This window comes from Hipposideros armiger, unplaced genomic scaffold (assembly GCF_001890085.2).
Source record: "Hipposideros armiger isolate ML-2016 unplaced genomic scaffold, ASM189008v1 scaffold_74, whole genome shotgun sequence".
Taxonomy (NCBI): Eukaryota; Metazoa; Chordata; class Mammalia; order Chiroptera; family Hipposideridae; genus Hipposideros; species Hipposideros armiger.
In genome coordinates this window covers 1,480,877-1,505,424 of record NW_017731424.1, presented here as the reverse complement: position 1 = coordinate 1,505,424, position 24,548 = coordinate 1,480,877, and the positions used below count along the sequence as shown (strand labels likewise).

General features: G+C 41.4%; 1 long non-coding RNA gene across 1 annotated transcript; it reads right to left on the bottom strand.

Moving 5' to 3' along the window:
- Nucleotides 1–1,755: 1,755 nt before the first annotated feature.
- On the bottom strand, nucleotides 1,756–16,190 carry LOC109382986 (uncharacterized). Its single transcript, XR_002124026.1, has 3 exons — nucleotides 15,927–16,190; nucleotides 5,285–5,379; nucleotides 1,756–4,329 (listed from the first exon to the last, which is right to left on the bottom strand). It is a non-coding gene; the product is annotated as an uncharacterized LOC109382986 (long non-coding RNA).
- Nucleotides 16,191–24,548: the final 8,358 nt, after the last annotated feature.

Sequence of the window (24,548 nt, the reverse complement as noted above, 5' to 3'; positions counted from 1 at the left end):
CCTGGCCTTAGGAATAGGGTCTCTGGGCTCCTGGTGGGGCTTGGATAACAGTTGACCTGAAAGGACCATCAACTCAGCTGGAGCAGCAGTGTCTAACCCACATGTACGAAGAGATAGAAAACACTAAATGCTAGCTGAAGACACAGAGAAGGGCATGAAATAGGTACAAAAAGGCCAGCTGTGAAGAATGACCATGGGATTGGAACGAGAGAGTAAACATGGTTGATGCCAGCTTTCCAGTTCATGATTTCAGTCACTCATGAGTCCCTCCTTTTCTGAGGTTCTTTGAGCAAACCCTGTGTCCTTCCAATAAAACCCACTTTGTTGCATGAGCCAGCTGGAATGGATTTCTGCTACTTGCAACCCAAGCGCCTTTAATAAGACACACACATGGGTGTTGGTCTACCCTAATGCCATCTTCACAAAGGGGTTCTGTTGGATCTCAGCACAAAATGGTGGGAAGCCAGGGTCTAACCATGCACCCACTCACTTATTTATACACCAGAGAAGCTCCTTGTTAGCACCCAAGGCTGTATCAGATAGAATACAATGAAACGGGCTATAAAAGAGTAGAAGGCAGAGTTCCCACCTTTGGGAAACAAAGTAAGAGTTTTATCAGTGGCATTTCTTTTTGGCTCCCCCCAGAAGTACCTGTACCAGATGCCTCTCTTGAAGGCAGATGGGAACACCTAAAAATAGGCAGAAGGACATCTGCAGATGTGATGAGAGAATCTGATCAGGATAATCTTGTGGAAAGTGCAAGAAGTCCTTATATTAGGAAGAACTTGTTATTAATTTATTCTTCCAACAAGCATTTATTGAACACCCCCATGTGTCAGGTCCTGACTTAAGCACTAGGGAGGTGGCAGTGAGCAGAACAGAACAAAATCCTGGCCTTGGTAGAGGTGGCATTGTCCCTTGGAGAAAATAAACGAACCAACAAAAAAATAGTAGGTTAGATGTATAAGAATTGTGGAGAACGATAAACCAGGAAAGGGGCAGAGGGATTGTGTGTGAGGGGAGTGTTGCAATTTTAAACAAAGTGGTCAGGAAGGAAAGGGTCACTGAGAAAACAGCACTTGAGCAGGACCCAGAGGAGAAAGAGCAAGCCATGCAGATATCTGGGGAAGCGTTAGGGAAGAGGGACAGGAAGCCCAAAGGGCAGAGGCAGGAGCCTGCTGATACTTGAGGGTCACAGTGAGATCACCTAGAGGATGGACTAGGACAGGTTAGGTCAGGTGAGGCTCAGCTGACGACCACTGCAGGGACCTGAGATTTTAATGCAAGTAAGGTGGGATGTGATGGGAAAGGTGGAGCGGAGGTGGGCCATGGTCACTCTGGCTGTTGTGTGGAGAACAGACTGAAGGAGCGTAGGGTTCTGACCCCAACTCCAATGTGTGTGTGTGTGTGTGTGTGTGTGTGTGTGTGTAGAGGGGGAAAGTGTATAAGGGGGAGTTCCCACACCTCCAAGCCATTCTCCACCATCAGTTGAGTGGCCTACAACTCCACTCAATTTTGACCCTATCGACTCGGGGATAGGATCAGATTCCACAGGTGAAGGGTTCAGTCCTAAAGACTGCTCCTCTACCCACCCGCTTCCTCACTTCTGACCCATTGGCTATAGATCAAAGGTTCCAACACTGCCCTCCTTGGGTTTGATTAATTTGCTAGAGCAGCTCACAGAACCCAGAGAAACATTTTACTTATTAGATTATCGATTTATTATAAACGGATATAACTCAGGAACAACCAGATGAGAGAGAGGCATAGGAGAGGTATGGGGAAGGGGCACGGAGCTCCCATGCTCTCGCCACCCTACCAGCCTCCATGTGCCACCAACTCAGAAGCCCTCCAAACCCTGCCCTTTTGGTTTGTTTATGGCGCTTCATTATATTGGCATGATTGATTAAATCAATGGCTATTGGTGACTGATTCAACCTGAAGCCCCTCTCCCCTCTTGGAGGTCAAGGGGGTGGGACTCAAAGTTCCAACTCTCTAATCACAGGGTTGGTTTCCTTGATCACGCATTAGCATAGCAAAAGACCCCTTTGCTGCTCTCATTGCTTAGGAAATTCCAAGGGTGTTAGGTGCTCTGTGCCCAAAGTGGGGACAAAGAACAAATTTTCTTCATATAAATCGCAGCATCACAGAGTGCAGGCAGAATCAGGGAAGAATGTCTGGGAGGCTGTTACAGAAATTTGAGGACCTGTAGTAGTGGCCAGATCTTAGGAGGTGGAAGGGAGGTGGGGTTCTTTGCCCAGGACCAGGTATGTGCGTTCCTCTTCCACCCAATATGCCATAGTCCTCTGGGAGTTTTAACAGTGTGCTATTTTTATGATAATTACGTGTTGCAGTTTTATAGGCGTCCCATGTTTGATGTAGCAATCTATGAAACAATGACACCATTTCACACCTTTCATCTTAAGGTTTTGAAGAGGATGACACATTTTCTGCTCTGAGGAAGCCAATTCATTAAGCTGATTCCACCCTTTCCATGGAGGCGGGTGTTACTACACCCATTTCAGAGCTGTTAAGCTGAGGCTCCGTGCCCTGCCGCGTCATGAAGCCCCCTTAGCTTCCAGTTCCTCCCTATGCACTTCAGGAGCAGAATTTTGATTTCCAAATCACACTTTTTTTGAACTTTCAGAACTTACATGTAGGTAGAAGCAAGAATGACTCTGGATAATTCCGGAATCTTCATGGCGGGGGAAGGGGCAGGAATTCTCTGCATTGGAAGCTGAGCTCCCTTTCCAGCTATATTTGGGAATGAAGATTCATTCCCAGACACGGGCAAATTCAGCTCTGTGCTCAGAGACGAAAGGGAGAAGAGAGGAGGGCGGCGGGAGGGTGCTGCCAGGGAGACGGAATCAAGCACGTGTTTGCCTGCTTGGGCTGTTCTGGGCGCCGCTCCACTCACGCGCATCTGCCAGCGTGATGGAGTACCCTGAGGGGGTCCCAGTCCCACCTTCGAGCTTCTTGCTTGTGTAAACGTGAGTCTTGGGTTAAGAGGTGTGCATTTTATGTTCCTAAATGCAAGCCAACCACTTCACCTGGCGCTCAACCAAAGCGATCTGTTCAGGGGGAGACATGCCGATGCCAAAGACACTGGTAAGCCCCACTGCCCTCAGTGGAGGCTGGATACAGTGTTGTATTTCGCAGGTGACTTCAGGCGTCTTCAAGAGTAATAGGACTTGACGCTATTTTCAAGGCCCACGTCGACTGTAGGCCCTAACTTCTGTATACCCCTCTCCTTTCTACTTCTCTGCTGTGGGGTCTCAAGCTGAGGGTCAGGAGCTTTTCGGTGGATCTCAGTGGGTGTTCCGGAAGAGACCCATCGTTTCTAAGTGCAACCAACGTGCACTTGTGTGCCAAGAGGTCGTCAGGTTCACCTTGGCGTTTCTCTTCCAAGACCATGTTCATACGTAACTATGTGGGCTGAGGCAGACAGTCTGGGGACTCAGGAACTCAGGGAAGTCAAGAGTTCTTTGGATTCAGGGCAGCTTAATCAGCTTTCCTTATAAGAGTGAGACGCTGCTTCCTGCAGCCCCTATCTGTTCCTTCGTCTTTCTCGGTAGAGGAGAAAACAAGGCAGTCCTAGCCACATATGTGTGTGTGTCTTTTCTGATTGGTCTTGGTTTCAGCAACAGGCCAGCTGGCTGTTGAGGGGAAAATGAAGAGCTCAGTGCACGTTGCCTGCGTTGGTCTGAATCCTGCTGGTCTGCCAAGGACTCAGAGGGAGCCGCATGTGCACCCACGGCTGTCATGGGCACTCAGGCTCTTGAATAACAAGATAAAGGGCAAAAGCTGAATCTTCTTGTGCCAGAAGGAGGAAGAGTACCAGAGCCAAGAAGATCAAACCAACACTGCTGAGAGTGGCTAAATGGTACCCATTAACCTCTGTCAGTGCTGGAGTCCTGCAATGGGAATTTTGCCAGGAAATCAGCTCCGAGTGAAAAACAAGGTTTGGCTGACTCTGTATTACTGTAGGATGGAGGCATGAGGATTTCCAGTAAAAGAAGCTAAGCTGTTCCATCCCCAGCCTGTAAGGATGAACCCAGGGTTGGCATCAAGCATTTGGTGAGCTGATGAGAGGCAGGTCCATGCCTTGTCCCGTGGAGGAAGTGGACAAAAGGGAGTTCCTGCTTGTTGTGGTCACACTCCTGGCTCGCAGCCACTTCAGATGGGGAGTGTGCATATCATCAGCGGCCAGGAGTTGGCCCGTGTTGAGTGTCTGTCTTCTGAGAACTGCTTCCATGTTTCCTGTTCCTGGCATCCGGGGCACTCGCCGTGTTCTGCCACAGCTCCAATTCGTTGGCTCTGTTCTTCACCCTGGCGAGGAAACAAGGCTTACCACATGTTAAACGACGGACATATTGAAACTGGGATTTCATGCGCTTTGTTGCAGAGAAGATTGGAGGTACTTACTGATCACCTGAGAGCATCATTGGAAAACCCGCAAGCAAATCCCTGCAAACCCCCCTGAGGCAATTTCTCCCCCTCATTCTTCGATAGGCTAGCAGCCTGGCTTCGCTTCATAACAAAACCACCTTTCCCCAACTAGTGCAAATGGATTGATGAATGTGGGTGTTTACCACCATCAACCAAATAGGCCAAAACACCGTACTGAGTTGTGTGGACCAGTTATTAACGAAAGCCGTTGACTCCAAGGCAAAGAACCCTAAAATTCAGCAGAAAGCCTGACTGAGCCTCCCTGCAGAAGAGCGCACTCCGATTGTCTGAACAGCCTACCATTTAGTAGAATTGTTGCTTCTGATCGCTTCTGCATCTTGTATTATTTGGGTTTTCTTTTCCCAGTCATTTAAGCTTTTCTAGTCTCTAACATTGAACAGAAACGGATAACTGATTGGAGGAATCAACTTTGTTTTCTATCAAATGTAGCAGGTCTGAGAAATCCTGGGCTTGCACCAGGAAGCCCATTCTACTCTGTCTCTCAGGCAACAAAGTAGAATAACAGCTTATTTGTAGAAATTCTTCATGAAGGGAAACCTAATTAGCTATTTTTGAGCACATATAATCCAGCACAGTGGTTTTAAAACTCTGTAGGTTATAACCATAAGTAGTTCATGACCATTGTTTCAAAAAAAGTAAGTGAAATAGAACAGAATGGAATGAATCAGGGCATATCACACATTATTAGATTAAGGATCATTTTTTGAAATTTTGTTTCAGTTGCTTGGATGTAAGTATAACTGGATTACAATGGAAAATGCATCGCATAGGGTGGTTCATGGTCAAGGAAGCTTGAAAGTCACTGTTTGCGTACATGAGTCAGGAGTCCCTGGGTTCTAGTCCCAACTCTTCTGCTGCCTGTGTGAACTTGGGCAAGGAATTCCACTCTTCTGGGTCTCCGTTTCTCATCTGAAAAACAAAGGAATTATCTGTGAAGTCTCTTCAGCTGTGAGATCCAGTCATTTAGTAAAATTCCCAAGGGAGTCAATTTCAGCATTCAACAATTCTCAATAAGAAAAAAAAAAAAACAACCTTCCACATTTTGGAAAGACACAATTTCCCAAAGAGCTCTGCAGTGTGCAGACCATGTAGGGAACACAGCTCATGAGGATGGAAGTTACTTCAATAAGCCAACTTGGCTCAGAGACCATCTCTGTGAGTTTCCAACAGAAGTTTTGTACCCGATTTCTCTGGTTCCACTACAGTTATATTTTGGTTATATTAGAAAATATATACAAATCCCTCCTTTGGTGGCGGTGGGGAGCGGATGGAGAAGGGCACCTAATTGCTCAGGAAATGCTGAACTTGGTTAATTTGGAAACCACTCTCAGCTAATGTTGAGCCTTGGGCCACTCACAGTTCCTGCTTTGTATTATGAGTAATGGAACGTCAAAGAAGCATTGCTCTAATAAAAGCAACCAAGGACACCCAAAGTAAGCCAGGCCTCTTGGGGGCTGGAGTGGGCGGGGGAGTTAAGAACTTCTTATTTCTGGGCCAAGGTTCTTTCAAAACAGTCTTTTAAACTATTGATTCCTTCATTCATAAATTCATAAGAGCAGGATTTGGAAGGCATCTCACACTATTACCTGGATCTCATTATAATTGTTGGATATCGTCTTCCACATCAATAGCTCCTTAAATTCACATGGAGAAAAACCAGGGCATCTCAGGCACAACCAGGAGCTGGCCATGCTCTGAGTTAAAATGTATAACTTTAGGAATGGGTTCTACTGTAGAGCTGGTATGTGGGTTCCAGGAATGAAAGATGCCTTCAGTCTCGTAGATCTTAGATCTGAACCTAAGCTTGTTTGCAACTATCAAGTACAGGTTCATTAATATCATCTGTGTTCCCTGTACTTTAACCTGCCTGTGAATTTTGTTGCCTCACCAAAATGTCAGGACAGGAAGGGAGGTTGCAGACCATCATGCCCAACACCCTTATTTTCAGAGGAAGAAAATGAGGCACTCACTTCTAGCTACCTTTTCCATGAGAGAGTTCATTAAATGCCTTTTTCTCTTGACATAAATTTTAAGGAGATATTATTTCGCTCTTGAAGGTTGACTATCAATAACTGAGTGGCTAATTGTAGATGTCATTTTGCTTCATGCTGACTTTTGCGATACTGAATTTCAGTATTGGTAAACACAGTGCCTATCAACACCACACACACAAAAAAATCCAACATCCTCTATCCATAACCCAGGCCTCTCAAAACTCAAAGCCTGAGACGCCTTGACATGTCTAAGAAAAGTTGAGGAGGCTTTTATGAGCTTTGATTTTGACCCCATTCTCATAAGTTATGCAAAATGTGTCACTTATATGAACAGCCCAGAAGAGCAGTTGCCAGTTGTAATATAAAAAATGATACCACGGAAACTGAGACCTGGTTGTGGCAGATACCCTGTCAAAGGAATGATTTATCATCTGGAAATACAAGCAGCAAGAGAGGCCCACCAGCTAGGGCTGTATCATCTAAAGCAATCAAATCCCGCAAATATAAAGCAATTTTGTATTACCATTTCCAAGTGCTCCCCACAATAAGGACTCTTGTATGCCTAAGTTTAATATTCAGAGCAGAAACCACAAACTCGAGCAGCCGCTCCTGGTCAAGATAGTTAATAACAGTTCCCAGGCAAAGGCACGCTGTAATAGCATCGCTCCAAGCAGCTGGGGATTTGCTTGTATGTCAGCCTCTCTCCTTGAGAACTAGAAAACCATGGTAGGTCAGACATCCATTTGCTTTTTCTATTGATATAATTTCATCAGAATTTATGATGTGGGAATTATTGCACAGGCAAGAAATGTAATCTAACCTTCATCTCACACAATGCAGAAACGATATTATGTTTTTTGAGAAAAACATACTGACTTGTTGAATCAGATTACACACATGCAATCCTAATGGGTTTCAATATTTCCTTGGACAAGTCATTGCTATTTGCCTTGTAGGTATTACATTGGCTTGTATAGATAACGTTTTTGCAAATAATAAGGAATTAGAATGCCATTTCTTTCTTCATTTTCTCAAGTTCGGGCATGTGAGTTCATTACTGGTAAATTTTTTTTAAAGATTTTATTGGGGAATTGGGGGAGGGCAAGAGGGTTGGGGAATCAGGGAAGGGGAACAGACAAGTTGCTGTCCTTTTGTTCTTCAGTCTAGTTGTGGAGGACGTCGCTTCACTGGCTCATGTTGGTATTATCATTGCGCTCTTCCTGGGTGAGGTAGTCACTTGCTGGCCATTGGACGGCCACTCACAGTGGCCCACGGCAGCTCGCAAAAGCTCACACCCACTGCTGGCCAGCCCCACTGCAGCCTATGCCATCGCCAGCGAGTCACAGCAGCCCAGCTCCAGGTTGAGCTGTTGTTCACCATCTTAGCTGTAGAGGGTGCAGCATCACTGGCCCTCATGTGGGATCTGAACTGGGGCCCTGTTGCTCAGAGCTGGCGTCTCAAGCCAACTCCTAACCAAAACGCCACTCAGCCAGCCCCTGCTAAATTTTAAACATCTGTGTGTGTGAACTAGTTTATACTAATTTCTCTAGCCCACATTTAGACTTTCAATATCCAAACATTGCAATAATATACATGATTCTCTTTCATCCGTATGAAGAGTTCATTGAGCTTCAGTTGTCAAATAGAGTAAATTTAATAGGTTTCAAGGACCATTTCACAGATGACCATCACAGTGAGTTCAAATGTCCTATTGTTTGGCCTTTGAAACCATTTTGATTATCTTGAGTCCTAGCGTCTTCTTTCAGTGGGAGCCTGAATATAAAATGTGTTTTAAAATAAGGAGCTTTCAAGATGGCATTTCTTACTTCGTGGAAGAACTAAATATTCCTTGAACTAAAAATTCTTTTTGCATATTTTAAGAAGGAAACGACGACTTACAAATATTGGAGCAGTGCCTCAAACCTGTACATGTACAGAAGTGTCTTTTTGTAATAATTTTTGATTTCTGCTAATCACATGAGTATGTAGATGAATGACTGTGATTAATCCAGAAAACCAAAGCCACTTTTTAAATTGTTTGTTAATGGTTCTGTTGGGTTGCGAATACATTGTAGAGTTAAAATGTACAAAATCTGGAACTTAATTTTTGAAAATGTGTACCTAATAGAAGACATATTTTATCCACATAGGAAAAAAACCCATGTTTACGTGTCTGGTGTCTCCAAATAATTATGGTCACTCTTCATTTTGTACTTTCTGTCACATATTATCTGAGGTGTCTAATGTATGTTATCTCCCATGTTCACTTCCTCTTTGAGGTCACCATTTTAACCCTCATTCTTCAAATGAGGAAATGTGTGTTAGGAAAGGTTAAGTGTCTTGCTCAAGGACTGATGAGTAGTGAGAAGGTAGAGCCTGCATTTGAATCAAGGTTTGTTGAATTCCAGAGCCTAGATTCTTTTCAGTGATTCATGGAGCTGTTCCTTCCAGAAGGAAGGCTAGGTTAGGGCTCCTTTCAACTGTTTTATGACCCAAGAGCTATCCACTTTCTTATTCCTAGTTTTATCTTAGAGAAACTCAAATCTTTTATGAGACATAACCAAAAGCCTGCTGAGGTGGGCAGAGTTTGGGAAGCCATTTGTTTCCCTAAGAAAAGAAGAATTGGATCAGAAGCAGTTGAAGGGCTCTATATTCTTCACCTTCTTGCCTTGAACAGAAATGTGGTGGTTGATGGCTGCCACAGTCATCTTGCAAACATGAGGCAGAAACAGAGCATTTTGGGCATGTGGTCTTGACATTGTTAAGCAACTAAACCAGCTTTCCATCTCTAATGTCTTGTTGTGTAAGAAAAACAAACTTCTGTTTAAGATGTTTTAAGTAGAGGTTTTGCAGCCAAATGTCCCCTAAAGTACACCCACTACTCACCATGTGGAAAATTCATTCAATCTCTTGTTTCTCACAGTAGAGACGGAGGAAAGGTTTTCTTCCCCTGAGCCTCTGGAGGGTAGTATCTGGTGAGAGGTTACTGGCTCCTGGACAGAAGCCACATGTGGGATGTTTGGAAGTTCAGGTGACTCTAGGCACAGGTGTGAAAATCTCAGGAGGGGAAAAAGAAACCCAACAACATTTGCTATCACTTGAGAGTCACCTTATTATCTTACTAAATCTACTCTTGTCTTTGGAGAGACTTCTTGACCACCTAATAATCATGTTTTGAATGAAATTGCCAAGTAAAGCCTCATGGGATTTAACTTTCCAACCCTCATTCCACCAGACCTGCCCACCCTTATTTCTCTCCCGGTTGTTCCGTTAGGCAGGGTTGCCAAGTTTGGCAAGTAAATATACATGATGCCCAGTTAAATTGAATTTCAGATAAATGGCGGATCATTTTTTTAGTATAAGAGTATTTGTGTAAGATGTCCCATGGACTATTTGGGATATATTTTATCTGGAACTTAAGACTTTGTCCTCAGCCCAAAGAGTTTGTACAAGGCCGGCCACCCCATAAAGCCCTTGGTAAATTATGCACTCAACCACCCCAAGTCGTCTGCTTGCTTTACTTTATTTTCTTGTCTTCACCATCCCTTATTATTTTCTTTTTTTAATTCTCACATTTGCTCAGCCCCTCCAGTTATGATGCCTGACTAATGACTTTCATCTTTTAACCTTTGGCTCTTTCCTGAGGACAAGATCCACCAGAAATTCCCCCTGTGCACGCGTGCGTGTACACACACACACACACACACACACACACACACACACACACACACTCTTTTCAAGCCCTTCTCTGGCAGGCATTGCTCTCTTAGACCATTCCCACTGGCATGGAAGAGGCAAACCAACCTCTCCTGTGTTAATGGACATGGCAGATTCATTCCCATTTCGATGATGAAGTGTTGTTCATTCTTTTATTTATTGGACAGAGCGTGATTGAGCACATAGTATATGCTAGGTGCTGGGGAAAAATGAGTAAGAACATGGTGCCTGACTTTGAAGAGCCCATAATGAGTTGCATAGGTGACCTGAAAGCAAAGGATTATAATACAGTGCTATCAATGCTAATAGACAAACAGTTGACACATCAGGGACTAGAGAAGGAAGGGGCACTCTGCATTTACCAGGGGCACAAATGTCACTCACCTAACATGGCTGCTCCCTTTGCATCCCCTATCCAAACCCAAGCTTTCCCATTGGCTCCATTTTATACAATTTCCCACTGACCCCATTGCCTCCTTTACACATTCATAGTACCTGTCTGGCACTGCCCTGTAAATTCCCCGAGGGCTGCCACAGGGTCCTTCATACTGGCCTGCCCCAGCATCTCTGGCACAATGAAGGTCCTCAAAAATATTTGCAGGGTGAGACACTGATGTGCTTTTTATTTTATTTTATTTTATTTTATTTTATTTTTTTTAAAGATTTTTATTGGGGAATTGGGGGGATGGGAACAGTGCTGGGGAATTGGGGAAAGGGGAACAGGCAAGTTGCTGTCATTTGTTCTTCAATCTAGTTGTGGAGGACGTTGCTTCACTGGCCCAAGTTGGCACCATCATTGCGCTCTTCTCTGGCGAGGCAGATCAGTCGCCGGCATCTGGACAGCCGCTCACTGCGGCTGCTGGCCGCTCACGCTGGCTGCTGGCCACACACGGTAGCCCATTGCAATCCACTGCCACAGGGGCTGCAGCCCACGCCGTCGCCGGCGACTCATGGCAGCCCAGCTCCAGGTTGAGCTGTTGTTCAGCATCTTAGCTGTGGAGGGCAGTGTCACTGGCCCTCACATGTGGGATCCGAACCGGGGCCCTCTGGCATCCCAAGCCAGTTCTTAACCATTGCGCCACTCGGCCGGCCCCTGATGTGCTTTTTAAAGCAGGGCGTTTGAAAACGAGGAAGTGAGAGGATTACATGGCTTTTCTAGGGCAATAGCACAAGTCAGTTGCTGGGCAACAAGTAGAGGTTACAGCTTTGGAATCAATTGTTGAATTGGAATAGTCAGGTGAAATTGGGATAGGTGTAATTTCCAATTCCATCTAAAGTAGGATATCTTGGGACCTTTTCCTTCTAGGGACCCCAAGACAGACCTGATGTATTGCTTTTAAGCATTCCTACACGATATTTATATAAATAATTGCAACATGGAAAGCCTTCTTCTCTGCTGCGATGTGTCATCACATACCTTTTAGGGACCCTGTTGGGATCCTTTTGGCTGGCTAGGGCCTCTGCACACTATATGCATTTAGGGAATCACTTCTGACTGTTTCGTAGGTCTGTTTTTACTTAAGAGCATACAGGGATGGGAATGTAGCTGTTAAATTAATCTGGCCTTGGTGAAATATGTCTGTTTCACCAGTAAGATGACTGAAATTTACATTTTCGTCACTCTTCAGTGCAGGCAGGCCTTTCACTCCTCTTTGCAAGATCTTTCCAGAGCACATCTCAGGAGACCCAAATGCTCCAATAATGATGTCAGTAACGTTGGGACAATGTGAAAGGAAGAATTAACTCTATTACTGTAGTTTACTTTTAACAATTGCATTGGGATGAGGGTTGAACAGTGGGCGTATAATGGACCAGGGCTGGACAGTGTGGCTGCCTCAGCCTCCTGCAGCTCAAGGTCCTAATCAGAGTGTCATGTTGAATTGCGCTGCCTAGATGACAGGGGCAATTGCACAGAGACAGCTGATGAAAAGGCGCACTTATAGGTTTTCTTTGGGGGAAATGTGTTCTTTTTACTTGTGCTCGAAAACAATACTGATTGTCATTACTGGCTAGGAATATTGGTAGCTATTAGTTAGCATTTTGGATTTGTTCAATGTCAAATGGGTTAAAGGACAGAATGATCCATTTGGTTAATTCATACTCTAAAACATCTGATTTAAATGAAGTCAATTAGAATATATCTCCTGGCCAGCTTTTTCTTGTTTTCCTATTCCACTGTTACCCTGCTTGAAGCTCATATTGCTATAGGCACGGTTTATTGCACAGCCTCCTAATTGTTCAATTGCCTCTAGCCACGCCTCCTTATATATTAATTCCATCCTATATATGAATTCCACTCCTCCTTACATATTAATTCCATCCTATATATTAATTCCTAACCAACCCTTTAAACATATCTTCTTTAGAGGGACACATTTGGAACGATCAAAAGGAACAACAGGAATCTCCTTCTTTTAAATTCCATCAACAAATCTTTAACATTATCCGAAATATGGACCACTTTCAGAAGTTTCAACAAAGTTTGCAGGGTGAAGTTAAGGAATGCATGAATAAACATTTAAAAGTAGCTTTGAAAAAAAAGTTTGAAACGTGAAAAAAGACTACATCTGAAATGAATGTTCATCAAAAGACCCCAAATATTTCTGAGAATGGCTGGAATTTATATTCAAAGAGATAATAGAAGATGCATAGTTATTAAACATGTGCAGTCCCATATAGGAAGAAAGAGAGAAAGGGAGAGAAGGAAGGGAGGGGGGAAAAGAAGAAAGAAAAGAAACATTAAAAAAGAGACACTAGCTCATCATTAGAAGTTATAAAAATCAGAATGAAAATACTAGAATTAGATCAGTAAAAAAAGAAGATAAACTTGAATCATATAAGCAGCATAGATAGTGAAAAAAAGAGAAGTGGAGGATTGAAAATAGATCCAAAAGATGAGGAATAGGAATTCCTGAAGAAGATAGATGATATGTATACACACGAGATTGGAAATTGAGAAGGCTCGTAGAGTTGGTGTGATATAGACAGGGACCAACACCAAAATAGAGTCTCATGAAAAGAAAAGGCATATTGCTAGTTTACAAGTCAAAATTTGAGGTTATCCACAAGACAGAACAAACTGGAGTGGCTTTCTATCCTTTCCCACTAAATGATCAAAGCCAGAAAAAATGGAATTATATTTCAAGGGGAAATAATGAGACTAAAGAATGCTTTTCATTTACAAAGGCAACTGAGTCAGTAGTTCATTTATTCATTTAACCAAAAAAAAAATCTCTATCAATCTATCAAGCACTCAATACTTATAGAGCTCTAACAAAAAAATGGAAGGTTTCTGGGTGATGGTAGTCGAGGGCAGCTACCCAGAGGCCTGAAGGATGAGAAGGAACCTTCTAGAGAAAGAGATAGAGTTGCAGTGTGGAAAGAGATGGTGAGGGAAAGGCCGTAGAGGCACATGGGGGGACAAACCACCTTAGGACTCTACCCTGAAGGCATTGGAGAGGGACTGAAATATTTCAGCCAAGAGAATAACATAACAGTTTTGCATTTCCCCCAATCCTCTGGAAGTAGAGGGAAGAATGAATCAAAGGTGAGTAAAGATTGGTGGGAGAGGGATGAATATGGGCATCGTTGTAGTTGTTCAGACAAGAAATGATGGCGGCTTGGACCAGGGCGGTGGCAATTGGTGCAGATGTTTAAGATGCAGGTGGAAGGTAAGCAAGGAACGGAATAGTGTAAAGCTGGAGATGTTATTCCTCTCCAATGATGGGAATTCAAAAGAAGGCGCAGATTTGGGGAAAATTTCAGTGACATGCCAGGAAAATACCCTGTAGACAAGTGGCAGGATCTGTGGCTTTGGGCTAGAGATTTATTTATTTTTTTTAAAAGATTTTTATTGGTGAATTGGGGGGATGGGAACATTGCTGGGGAATTGGGGGAAGGGGGACAGACAAGTTGCTGTCGTTTTGTTCTTCAGTCTAGTTGTGGAGGACATTGCTTCACTGGCCCAAGTTGGCACCATCATTGTGCTCTTCCCGGATGAGACAGATCAGTCGCCGGCTTCTGGACGGCCGCTCACTGCGGCTGCTGGCCGCTCACGCTGGCTGCTGGCTACACACGGTAGCCCATGGCAACCCACTGCCACAGGGGCTGCAGCCTACGCCGTCGCCGGCGACTCACAGCAGCCCAGCTCCAGGCCGAGCCGCTGTTCAGCATCTTAGCTGTAGAGGGCAGTGTCACTGGCCCTCATATGTGGGATCCGAACCGGGGCCCTCTGGCATCCCAAGCGAGTTCTTAACCATCGCGCCACTCGGCCGGCCCTGGGCTAGAGATTTAGATCTGAGTGACTTCAGTATGAAGAAGGTGATTATGTCATAGGAGTAGATGCAGGAAGATAGAGTTTTGGAAGTTTAGATGAAAATGAATGAAGACATGAATAGATGAAGGGGAAAGAGTGAATCCCAAAATGATAACAGTTTTTGACTGCCATAAAAAGTAGTCCAAAGATATTAACAACAAATATTGTAAAATATAGCATTCAAAGTGATTATCAAGTGTTTTACAATAATACACGTACCATCCCCAGAGATGTCACCTTAGCCTTCAGGCCAAAAAGGAAATGTGAAATCTCTAGTCAGAGAATAATCCTAATATATACCAGATATACACAAACTAGAGCAGGGGGCTTGTTTTGTTGTGTAGGTGTTATTCGTATCTGCATTTTACAAATAGGAAACTGAGGTTCAGTGAGGCTATGACAGTTGACTACATTCTTGATTTTGACTCCAAAGATCTCTTCACTGTTGATGTCACAAGAACCACACAATATAACAATAGACAGATCAAGCGATAATAGTAATTATTATACTCACATGCAACTATGGCTATCCTAAGCATTTAGAGTACTGCTTGGCTCCTAGTATGCTTTCAAACGAACATTTCCACATGATTCAATTAATTAATTAAAACAATAAATTACATAATTGTATACTTTTTATCCCAAACAAGATGAAAATACCAGAAAAATGGGGCGGAAAGGCTTATGAGGATAGATGGGAAATTTTGAAATAAAACACAGTAAGAATAATTCAGCAATACTTTAAACAAACAATAGTTCATAGCCAGTAAGTTTATCCCTGGAATGCAAGGAAAGTTCAAACTAAGACTATCATTACTGAAAAATAAGTAATGATATAATTCATACCTGTAGGTTAAATAAGGAAAAAATATAATTCTTCTTACATATGACAAAAAAAATTTGATAAAACTTATGACGTATTTCTAACTTAAAAGAATTTCACTGGAATAGATATTTTCTTAATATGGTAAAGAGAACCCACTTAAACGACATGTAACTGATGTTGATAGACATTGTGCAGAAGTGAGTACAAAATTATAGTCTCTAAAAAGTACCTATGGTCAGGGAGTCTATGGTATTGGCTAAATACTTTTAACACATAAAGAAACGTTGCCAGGAGTTGAGGTCTTCTGACAATGAGTGATAATGGCCTGCCTGAACGGAAGACTGCCTGATCGCTTCAGACCTAAGAATTGTGTTTGGTCAGTGACAAGATTCTAGGGCAGAGACAGTTACCTACCAAATGGTCATTTCCCCTTCCCTCTCAAATTCACAAAACCCAATTTTGGCTGGGCACATGGACGACTGAATAAAAAGCGTACATCTTCCAGGCTCCACCGCAGCAGCTAGATGTGATTAAAGTGCCTGGGTCGTGACCATTGAACTGTGAAACTTCTTGGAGGCCTTATTAACATGGGGGGAAATTTTACCTTTCTTTCGTCTTCTTCCTTCATCCTGAGGCTTGGAATGAGGCTATGATGGCTGGTGCTCCGACAACCATTTTGGAACACGTGGACGAAGGCATGGAGGTTGGAGTGGAACGCTGCACCATCAAGGACTCAGCCTGAAGAAGCCCGAGCCCCGAGCACGGTGACTCTGTGGGGCTAACTTGTTTAGCCATGGTTTCTCTGGGTCTGTATTACTCACGCCTGAATCTTATCCGAAGTGATAAAATGCTCAAGAAATAATTTTGTGTGGACTCTAACATACAGATAAATAAGTGATCTAGGTCCCAAAGTCCATGATCCTCGTAAGTTGAGCTTAGTTAATTTTTAAAGGAGTAGAAACTTAACATTCACATTGGTTAATTAAAAAATAATCCTCTAGGGCCCGCCGAGTGGCTCAGTTGGTTAAGAGCGCGCTCAAAGGTTTGAGCTCTGAGCAACAGCGGTTTGAGTCCGGCCCGAGCTGAGCTGCTGCTGAGCTGCCAACAGGTGGCAGGATGGCTCAGCTAAAAAAAAAAAATAGTCTTCTATATACTTTCCCAAAGAACTATTTGCAAAATCAGATAACTAAGAGAACTTGCTGCGGGAGGCTTTTGACTATAGAGAAGTTAAAGGTGAGGCATGCCCATTAAGATGATGGCTGAGGTTTAGGTTTTATAATCGTTCATCTACAGTCTTTCTTTCTAGCAATAACTCTATATAATATTTAGCTAAATACAAATTAAACATGCAAAATAAATTACAGTCTTTTATACCAACAAAAATAGTAATTAGAAATTACACAAGGATCCTGTTGACAATAACACTAAAATATAAAAACTTGAGAAATAGCATAATAAAAGGTATGAGTGACTTACCTCATAAAGAAATCTTTATTGGGAAATATAAAAAGGTTAGAATAAATGAGGCATACGATAGTGCTGATTTTTCCTAAGTTCCATATATAGGCTAAAGTAATCTCACTTGAAATTCCAGGTTATTTTAGAAAAAACAAAAGTAATTCATGACTTCATTTATTTCAAAATTTATTTGGAAAAGGAAGTGGGTGTGGCTCTCAAAAAAAATTTTTTTAAAGCCCATCCTGTCAAATATAAAAGCATACTATAAAACAACAGTAGTAAAAAAAGATAAACTAGAATACTAACAAATAAAATAGGTCAGTGGAACAGGATAGAAGCCCATAAGTTAAATAGGAAAAATCAGTGTGTAATAAAGTATCATAAGCAATAAGGAAATGAAGAATTATTTAATAAATATTGAGAGAGAGGAAAATTGCTTGATTGCTTCCTTACTGTAGAGCAAAAATAATCTCCATATGGAGAAAAGATTAAGTGAAAAGTCAAATCGGTGAAAATCAGCCAAAAATAAAATAGAATCTCAGATAATTGGAAAAATGAGAACTTTCTAAAGATTGAAGCAACTAAATGACATACAAATAGATTGTAAAGAAATTTCAAATTTCAAAATGCCTCTCTAGTGAAAATATAGAAACTAAAAATAAATTAAAGAAACCTGTTATAAAATATATTTATATTGAAAATGACAAATTATAGTACTGTCTATAGTAAATCAAGACCTCAATCCACTTTGTAAGAATAATAATTAAGATTCCAATAAGTAAATGGACCAGAGGCTTTTCTGACAATTTGAGTATGAATAAATACTATAATTTGTTTTAAAAATGTTTGAATTAGTAACAAAAATACAAATGAAAAGTACCACTTATTTTTATTCAGTAAAAATTAAATCATCTAATAGCAGATGATTATGAGGTTTTTAGTAAAATTAGCAAATAATAAATTATTGGACTTAGTAGAAATTAATACAATCTACTTCAGAAACAATTTGGCAATACAAGTCAGGACCTACAAAATATTCATACTCTTTGACACAGTACAGTCACTCTTGGGAATTAATTAAAAGGAAATAACTGGCAAGAAAAATATGGTACGTGGAAAAATATGTCTATTGAAACATTGTTTGTAAAAGCAAAAAAAAAAAAACCCCAAAAAATCAACAAAGGAAAAAAAGGAACTAAACAACCACCATTACAAATTATAATTATAAATAATATGGAACAACAGAGAAAAGTTTTACTTGATAACTCTAAGTAGAGAAAGCATATCATAAAATTGTATAATAGCTGTAGTTACAACTATATAAAACAAGGACAGTGCCCCTCCTTCAAAGTAAGAAGAAATTATAAGAGTGGTAGCATGCTGAAATTATGGGTAATTTTTCCTTATTAAAGCATATATTTAATTTTGTTAGAAAACCCATTTCGATCAGTACGTGTGTGTGTGGGGGTGTAGAGGCATATAGTGCAGTGGTTAGTAATTACGTGACCTTGAACAGGTTACTGGAGATCTTTAAGCTTCAGTTTGCCCATTTGTAAAAAGGAGATAATAATAGGATCCACTCATAGAGTTGTTACAAGAGTTGAATGAAGTAATGCATGTAAAACACGAAGTACTAATATTACCTGGCACTGAGTAAAAGCTCATTAATGCTATGGAAAGTAGCAGTGACTTTGGAAATGATGAGGTTGGGAATGATATTGCCGTATCCCTTGTTTGTATATTTTCAGTAGCTTTCCACTAGTCACAGAAAATTATTCAGCTTTCTAATCTTGATAATGAAAGACTTCCATCATTCTGCCCATCTCTCTAATTGCAACTTCAACTCCCTAAAATGAGTTTCCTGTTCCAGGTCCAGATTTTTTTATGTGCAGTTACATCAACACTCAGCCGCTGAACAAACACGAGAAACAGCCATGCTCAGGCACTAATCCGGGTGCTGCAGGTACATTTACATCCTAGAGGTGGGGGACAATAGACAAGTGAACAAACAGAAGAGCAAGAAAATTTCAAACAGTCCCAAGCCAGGCTGATAGTCTAGTGTTATGCACCGTTATGGTGGTTACTGGATCAATACCTGTGCTCTACCTGTTGTTAAATATTTCAGATATTGCACAGAAAAAGTGGTGTCATGTCTACACTTTTGCTTGGTTATTATTATTGTTAAAAAACATTTCCCCAGTTCCTTTGACCCACCAAAAGCCTTATCATCATCCTTCAAAGCTCAACTCAAATTCAGCTTTCAGCAAGGTACCACCCCCTGTGTTTTATCCCACTCACTTCTTCTTCCTCTGGACACTATTATCTGTTCCCATTCATATTTCTCTAAGTTGATAGGAAGACCCCTGGGACAGAAAACATGTTATTATCATCAGTTGGTTGGTTGTTGTTTTTGCTTTTATTTTCAAGAATTTCTCGCAATATCTGCCACAATGCTGACCAAAGATATGCATTCTGTAAGTATGTATTTGAATCAATGGACTATTTTAACTAAGAAAAGACCCCATATTTGTCCTAATTCTGGGTTACTTCAAGAGGAGGTATCAAAATTGTCTTATCAATAACTCTCCTAAAAGAATTTCTGAAATGATTTTCCCTGGGCCCGCTTCCATAAGCGACCGGTTTCTGAGAGTGAACTGGTGTCTTGATTTTGCGCCCTGGCCAGGAACAATGACAAATGGATCATTGTGGCACACTGGGTGATTTTCCTCCAAGGCCATTTAAAACTAACCAATATGTGAGTAATAGCTAAAATGTTGGAGGTACCTTGCCTAACCGGACGGCCTTTTTTTTTTTTTCAAAGATGGTACCCTGTTGCCATCACCTAGACATGCAACTCAGGAAGAAACATAAAACATAAAGATGATAGTTTAGTTTAGTGCTCAGGTTGGATCGAGGGTATAACTTAGAGAAAAGACTGTATCCTCACATCAAAAGTGCCCTCTTATAAAGAAATCAGTCAGCTCTATGCTGGCAGTGCCCCAGCTCTGTATTACCTACCCAGATTAATGTCAGGTCATACCCCAGGAATTATTCATGAAGCCCCTCAGTGCAACATAATTGCAGATTTTGGCATCCAGAGTGAAGTCTCATTGTGTTATAGATTAGCTTCTCTTCCTGTACTACGGAAGAGACAATGATCTGAAACAATTTAGTCTAGGGGGAAAAGGAGTTCATGTATTTCACATGAAAAAGCATTTGTCAGATGAGAGATCCCAGGGCTCACTTACACGCCACCTTAAGAGTGGGGACCTGTGGCCGCGCTGAGAAGGAGATGGCTGATGTCTGCGCCAGGCCCATGAATGGCTACTTTCATTGTGGATTTTTCCCAAGTGAATGGAATGGCCCTTTATCTATGCTTAAGAATTAGTTTTACCAAGTCACAGCTCTCCTAATCTCTACTACAACATCACCAAGTGTAATTTATGCATGTGGATGAAGAAACCTACTTTCCAGGGAAGAGCACCAATCAGCACACTACCTACCTAACTGCCATGAATCGTTAGACAGCTTTCAATGCAATCAAAATATCGATACGCCTGAAAAGAGGTTTAATATTTTACTGCAAATGTCAGGCCATCCCCCTAGGCATCAGCACATCTCAATTGTGATTTTAGACTCTAAGATCTTTCAGACTGTGGCTTTTAAAGGTGAGAAAAGGCAGCTTGTTTCTTGTTTAAGGGGAGTTTGTTTATTTTACTATGCTGACATAAGAGGTAATGCTCTTCATCTATTTTCCCATGGGTCCACTTGGCACATGGGTAGTTGGCTTTCTATGGACTAAATGTATGTGTGTGTTCATGCAAGTATATCTAGGCATATAATAGCTATGTATGTAATAACTTTTATATTAAAATATCTTCTTCTGGTTCTAATTAAAACCTCTTCTGGAGACATTTAACAAAACATTTACCAAAATGGGTGATGTATCAGATAAAAACTTAAATTTTTCTCCTCATCAAAGTACATTAAATGAAAGCCATCGATTAGCTCATATATCCTAAGTGCTCAGTCAGTATTAGCAGGTTAACAGTTTTTCCTAATTTTAAGGTTTTCTAGTTCTGTGAAATTTTTCTGGAAGAATAAGTCTCTGAAACACATTTTCTTTGAATTTGAACCAACTTCCTCCCCTACCCCCCAATCTCTGCACATTAATTATAAGGCCAAGCCTTTTTTTTTTAATTTAGCTCTTTGTCTGTGATTCTCTCTATATAAGCAGAGTATTGGGAAATCTCCTGGATCATTTAATCCAATGATTTAGATGCTTGAGCAATAATATTCTTATACGTATCTCATATCTACTTGACTGTATGTTTATAGCTTTGACCTGAAAATTATGAGTTATTGAGGAAGGACAGGAAGGGAGGGAGAAAAATCAGCAAGAGCAGAAGGTGGATTACTAAAAATAGCGATTTCACACACGCTGATGAAAACAGGCCCTCATCATGGACTCGTTCTGTGACCCAAGATTGTTAACCAAAAGTTGTTTCCTTCCATAGAAATTCATTCAATAAAATTCATTCAGTAGACAGTAGATTCTAATAATAATTTAACTTGAGGTTTCTTACAGCTAAGGTGTATGTTGGCCTGATGAACCATAGGCAATTATTTCCCTGGTATCACTTCAGTTATTTGGAAAATTTGATAAGAGGGAATTCACTGTAAATGGTAGACATTGTATACATCTATATCTTAGACCTACAGATGCTCTGCTTCTTAGAGGAGAAAAAAACTATCTCCTGGCAGGCCTGTAATATCCCCAGTTACTCTTCAGCAATCCTTAAGGGTGTTCAAGTCAGCTCCTGCATGAGCCACCAGCCCACTTGAATTCTGAGAACCCTTCAAGAATATTCCACACTGCAGTGGCATGCGGTTTCTGTCAAGTACTGAAAATGCAATTCTACTTCATACAGCTGAAACCTTGAGCATAAGGATGCAGTGTTTTGCTCTGGTGTATTCCTGAACTGGTGTTACGAATCCCGTGTTTTTCTCATGGGCAAAGATGTCCTTTCCAATTGTCTTCTAAATACACAGTTTCCCTGACCCTGCCTAATGAGGACTTTATAGCTCTTGTATCACTTTTTCAGAACATTATGATATTTTCCCACATAGAGATCTCTCTGTGAAAAGGAATCTCATGTAAAATTAGACAGTGGGACCTCCAGATGAGGATTTTTCGTTCTCGGCTCCTGGTCCTTCTCCTTAGAGACTATTCTTCACAATTAGCCACTTGTTTACTGTCTATATGTCCCATCAGTTTGTAAGCTGCATATTTCAAAGTCCTTGACTGTCTTATTTATGTCTGTGTCCTCTCTACTTAGCCCACAGCTTGTAGGCACCCAATAAATATTTGTTGAGTAAGTGAATGGATGGATAGTCTATTCCTTAATGTGTGCGTCATACATAAAAGTCATTTCAACTTTTACCCTTCCTTTACAAAGTCCTGCAAAGAAGAGATCAACAGTTCCTGAGAAGCCATCCCTTTTCTCAAGAATTAATATAAGGTGGATGGTCCACTGTGTACTTCATTATCTTACTAGCAGAGAAGGATAGAAGTCACTTCCTTGAGAAAGGTTTCCCTGCAAGTTCTATTCCTTTTGTTGGTGATGTGTCTATTTTCAATTTAGAAGCTATAACACTCATCCCCTTCGAGTAAATGTAAAAAAAAAAATCCTTAAAACAAAGATCTGGGGAATCTCCACTTCTGTCTCTTCCACTGTGAGCATTTAGAACGCTTGTGTTGTGCCGCGTCCATGATCCTATCCAATACTTACGTAGTGTTTTCTACGTGTCAAGGACTAGTCTAAGTTATTTATATGCGTTAACTCTTTACAATAGCCATAGGAGGCAAATTATAACTTCATGTTACAGAGAAGGAAATGGAGAGGTTATTTAACTTGCTCAATGTCACACAATTAATCAGCATCAGAGGAAAATTTGCAGCCTGTCCTGTGGTCTTAACCCCTGAATAGGGTCTCCTGCTTCTTAATGCTGTGAGTGTGCTATGAGGATGACCCTGTTTGGGTATTATTTTTGTCCCTCATCTCCAGATCACTGGTGCCAGGGCTGGGCTTGGATAGCACTTCAGTATCACAGAGAGATGTTGGAATTCTTTATGGCTTTCATTCTAATGATCACCATGGTTTGTTTGTTTAAACGTAGTTATGCTTAAAAATGGAAGAGGCAGAATAAATTATGTACCAGTACAACTAGATAGAGAAAAGTGCATTTCTAAGAAGCTCTGGCAGAAAAAATCTTTTATTTCTTTAAACACCAAAATACTTCACTATGGCTTAGTGAAAACCCCACCCGCCTTAAAGCAAAACCTCCCGTGCAAGCAGCTGGCGATCCGTCCAGCAGAGGGCGGATGACCTAACAAAAGGCTCCAGCTTTCCAATTCTGCTGCCTGGACTTCAGGCAAGCCTGGGGCCGTCAGAGCCACCTTCTGAGGATGCCGTCTGTGTAAGATGGTTATTGCCAGGCCGTTGATACAGGAATAAAAATTCCTATGTGTGCAGGAAGAAGTAGAAAATGTAAAACCCTTGGAAGAAGGACGTTCAAGGCATGTCTCTAGCATAATCTGGACAATTGTGCATGTGGGAAAATTTGTTGCTAGTATATTAAATTTAGAATCAAAACAGAGTTTACTCCAAGGACACTCTGTTTCTGTTTTCAGTAAGGAAAATGAGAGTGGGAGGAGGGAAGGGAGCTGACATGAAATCACAGAGTTTAGACGTAAAGGGACTCGGAGGAAGTTTCATCTCTTCAGCAACGAACTGAAGCCATCCAAGATGAAAAATAAACATTTTTTTTTTGTTTGTTTATTTATTACCATTTTCACAATACATTGTGGTAAGACCACAAATCCACAATTGGGAGTCCAGGTTGTGTGCCTTTCTCTGCCATTTTTTATATTTGTGACACGGGCTAATTCACTCTTTCCTGACATTTTCCCCTCCTGACACTGTTGTGAAGTTTAAGGAGAGGCCGGAGCACTTAATTCAGCATCTAATGTTTTCACAGAAAAGTCTTCAAAGCCATTAATTCTCTGCTGGGAGTTTATAACGTTATCATTTGTGAACTCATTTGAACTCAATGTTATTTTGAAAACACGTGGTATGTGTCCTATAGTATGAGGCAAAGCTAGAAATTCAAAATGTTTAGGGGAATTCCCAAGAAGACCTGGGAAAGCCATGCTAATTCCACATAGATGTGGACTGGAAGCTCCTCGGTGCTGTGTCACAGGCCCTTTTTTTGAGAATGTTCCATTGAATGTGTTGTGGAGAATATTCAGGCCTTTAAGTAGTAACATCCAGAGCAGGATGATGATATTATAATACACATTGGTACCCTTTCCCCTCACTGTGTTTTACTTTTGCCATTGGACACTGTGGGATGGGCACAGCGCTGTCAGTTTCTTTTTGACAACAACAAAAAATAAATAAAATATGCTCTCCACTCTGGGCTTAATTTCAGAGCAATACCAGTTTCCGTGGCTGGGTTATCAGCACTGCATATTTATAGTGGAATTTCCAGCAGTTTCCTCAGCAGCAGTGGCTGCAAGGGCCTGCCCTTACAAAACACGCAGAATTGGCTTAAACAGTCAAGTGTCTCTGTGGTACCGATTTCATGATTTGTCCTTTCTTCACCGGGGCAGGTGAACTGTTCTTCTGTAAGTTACCATGTTTCGTGCTCACCAGACTGGACGAATCCAGGAGCTGATCTGCCCTTCAAAGGGCACACTTCCTTT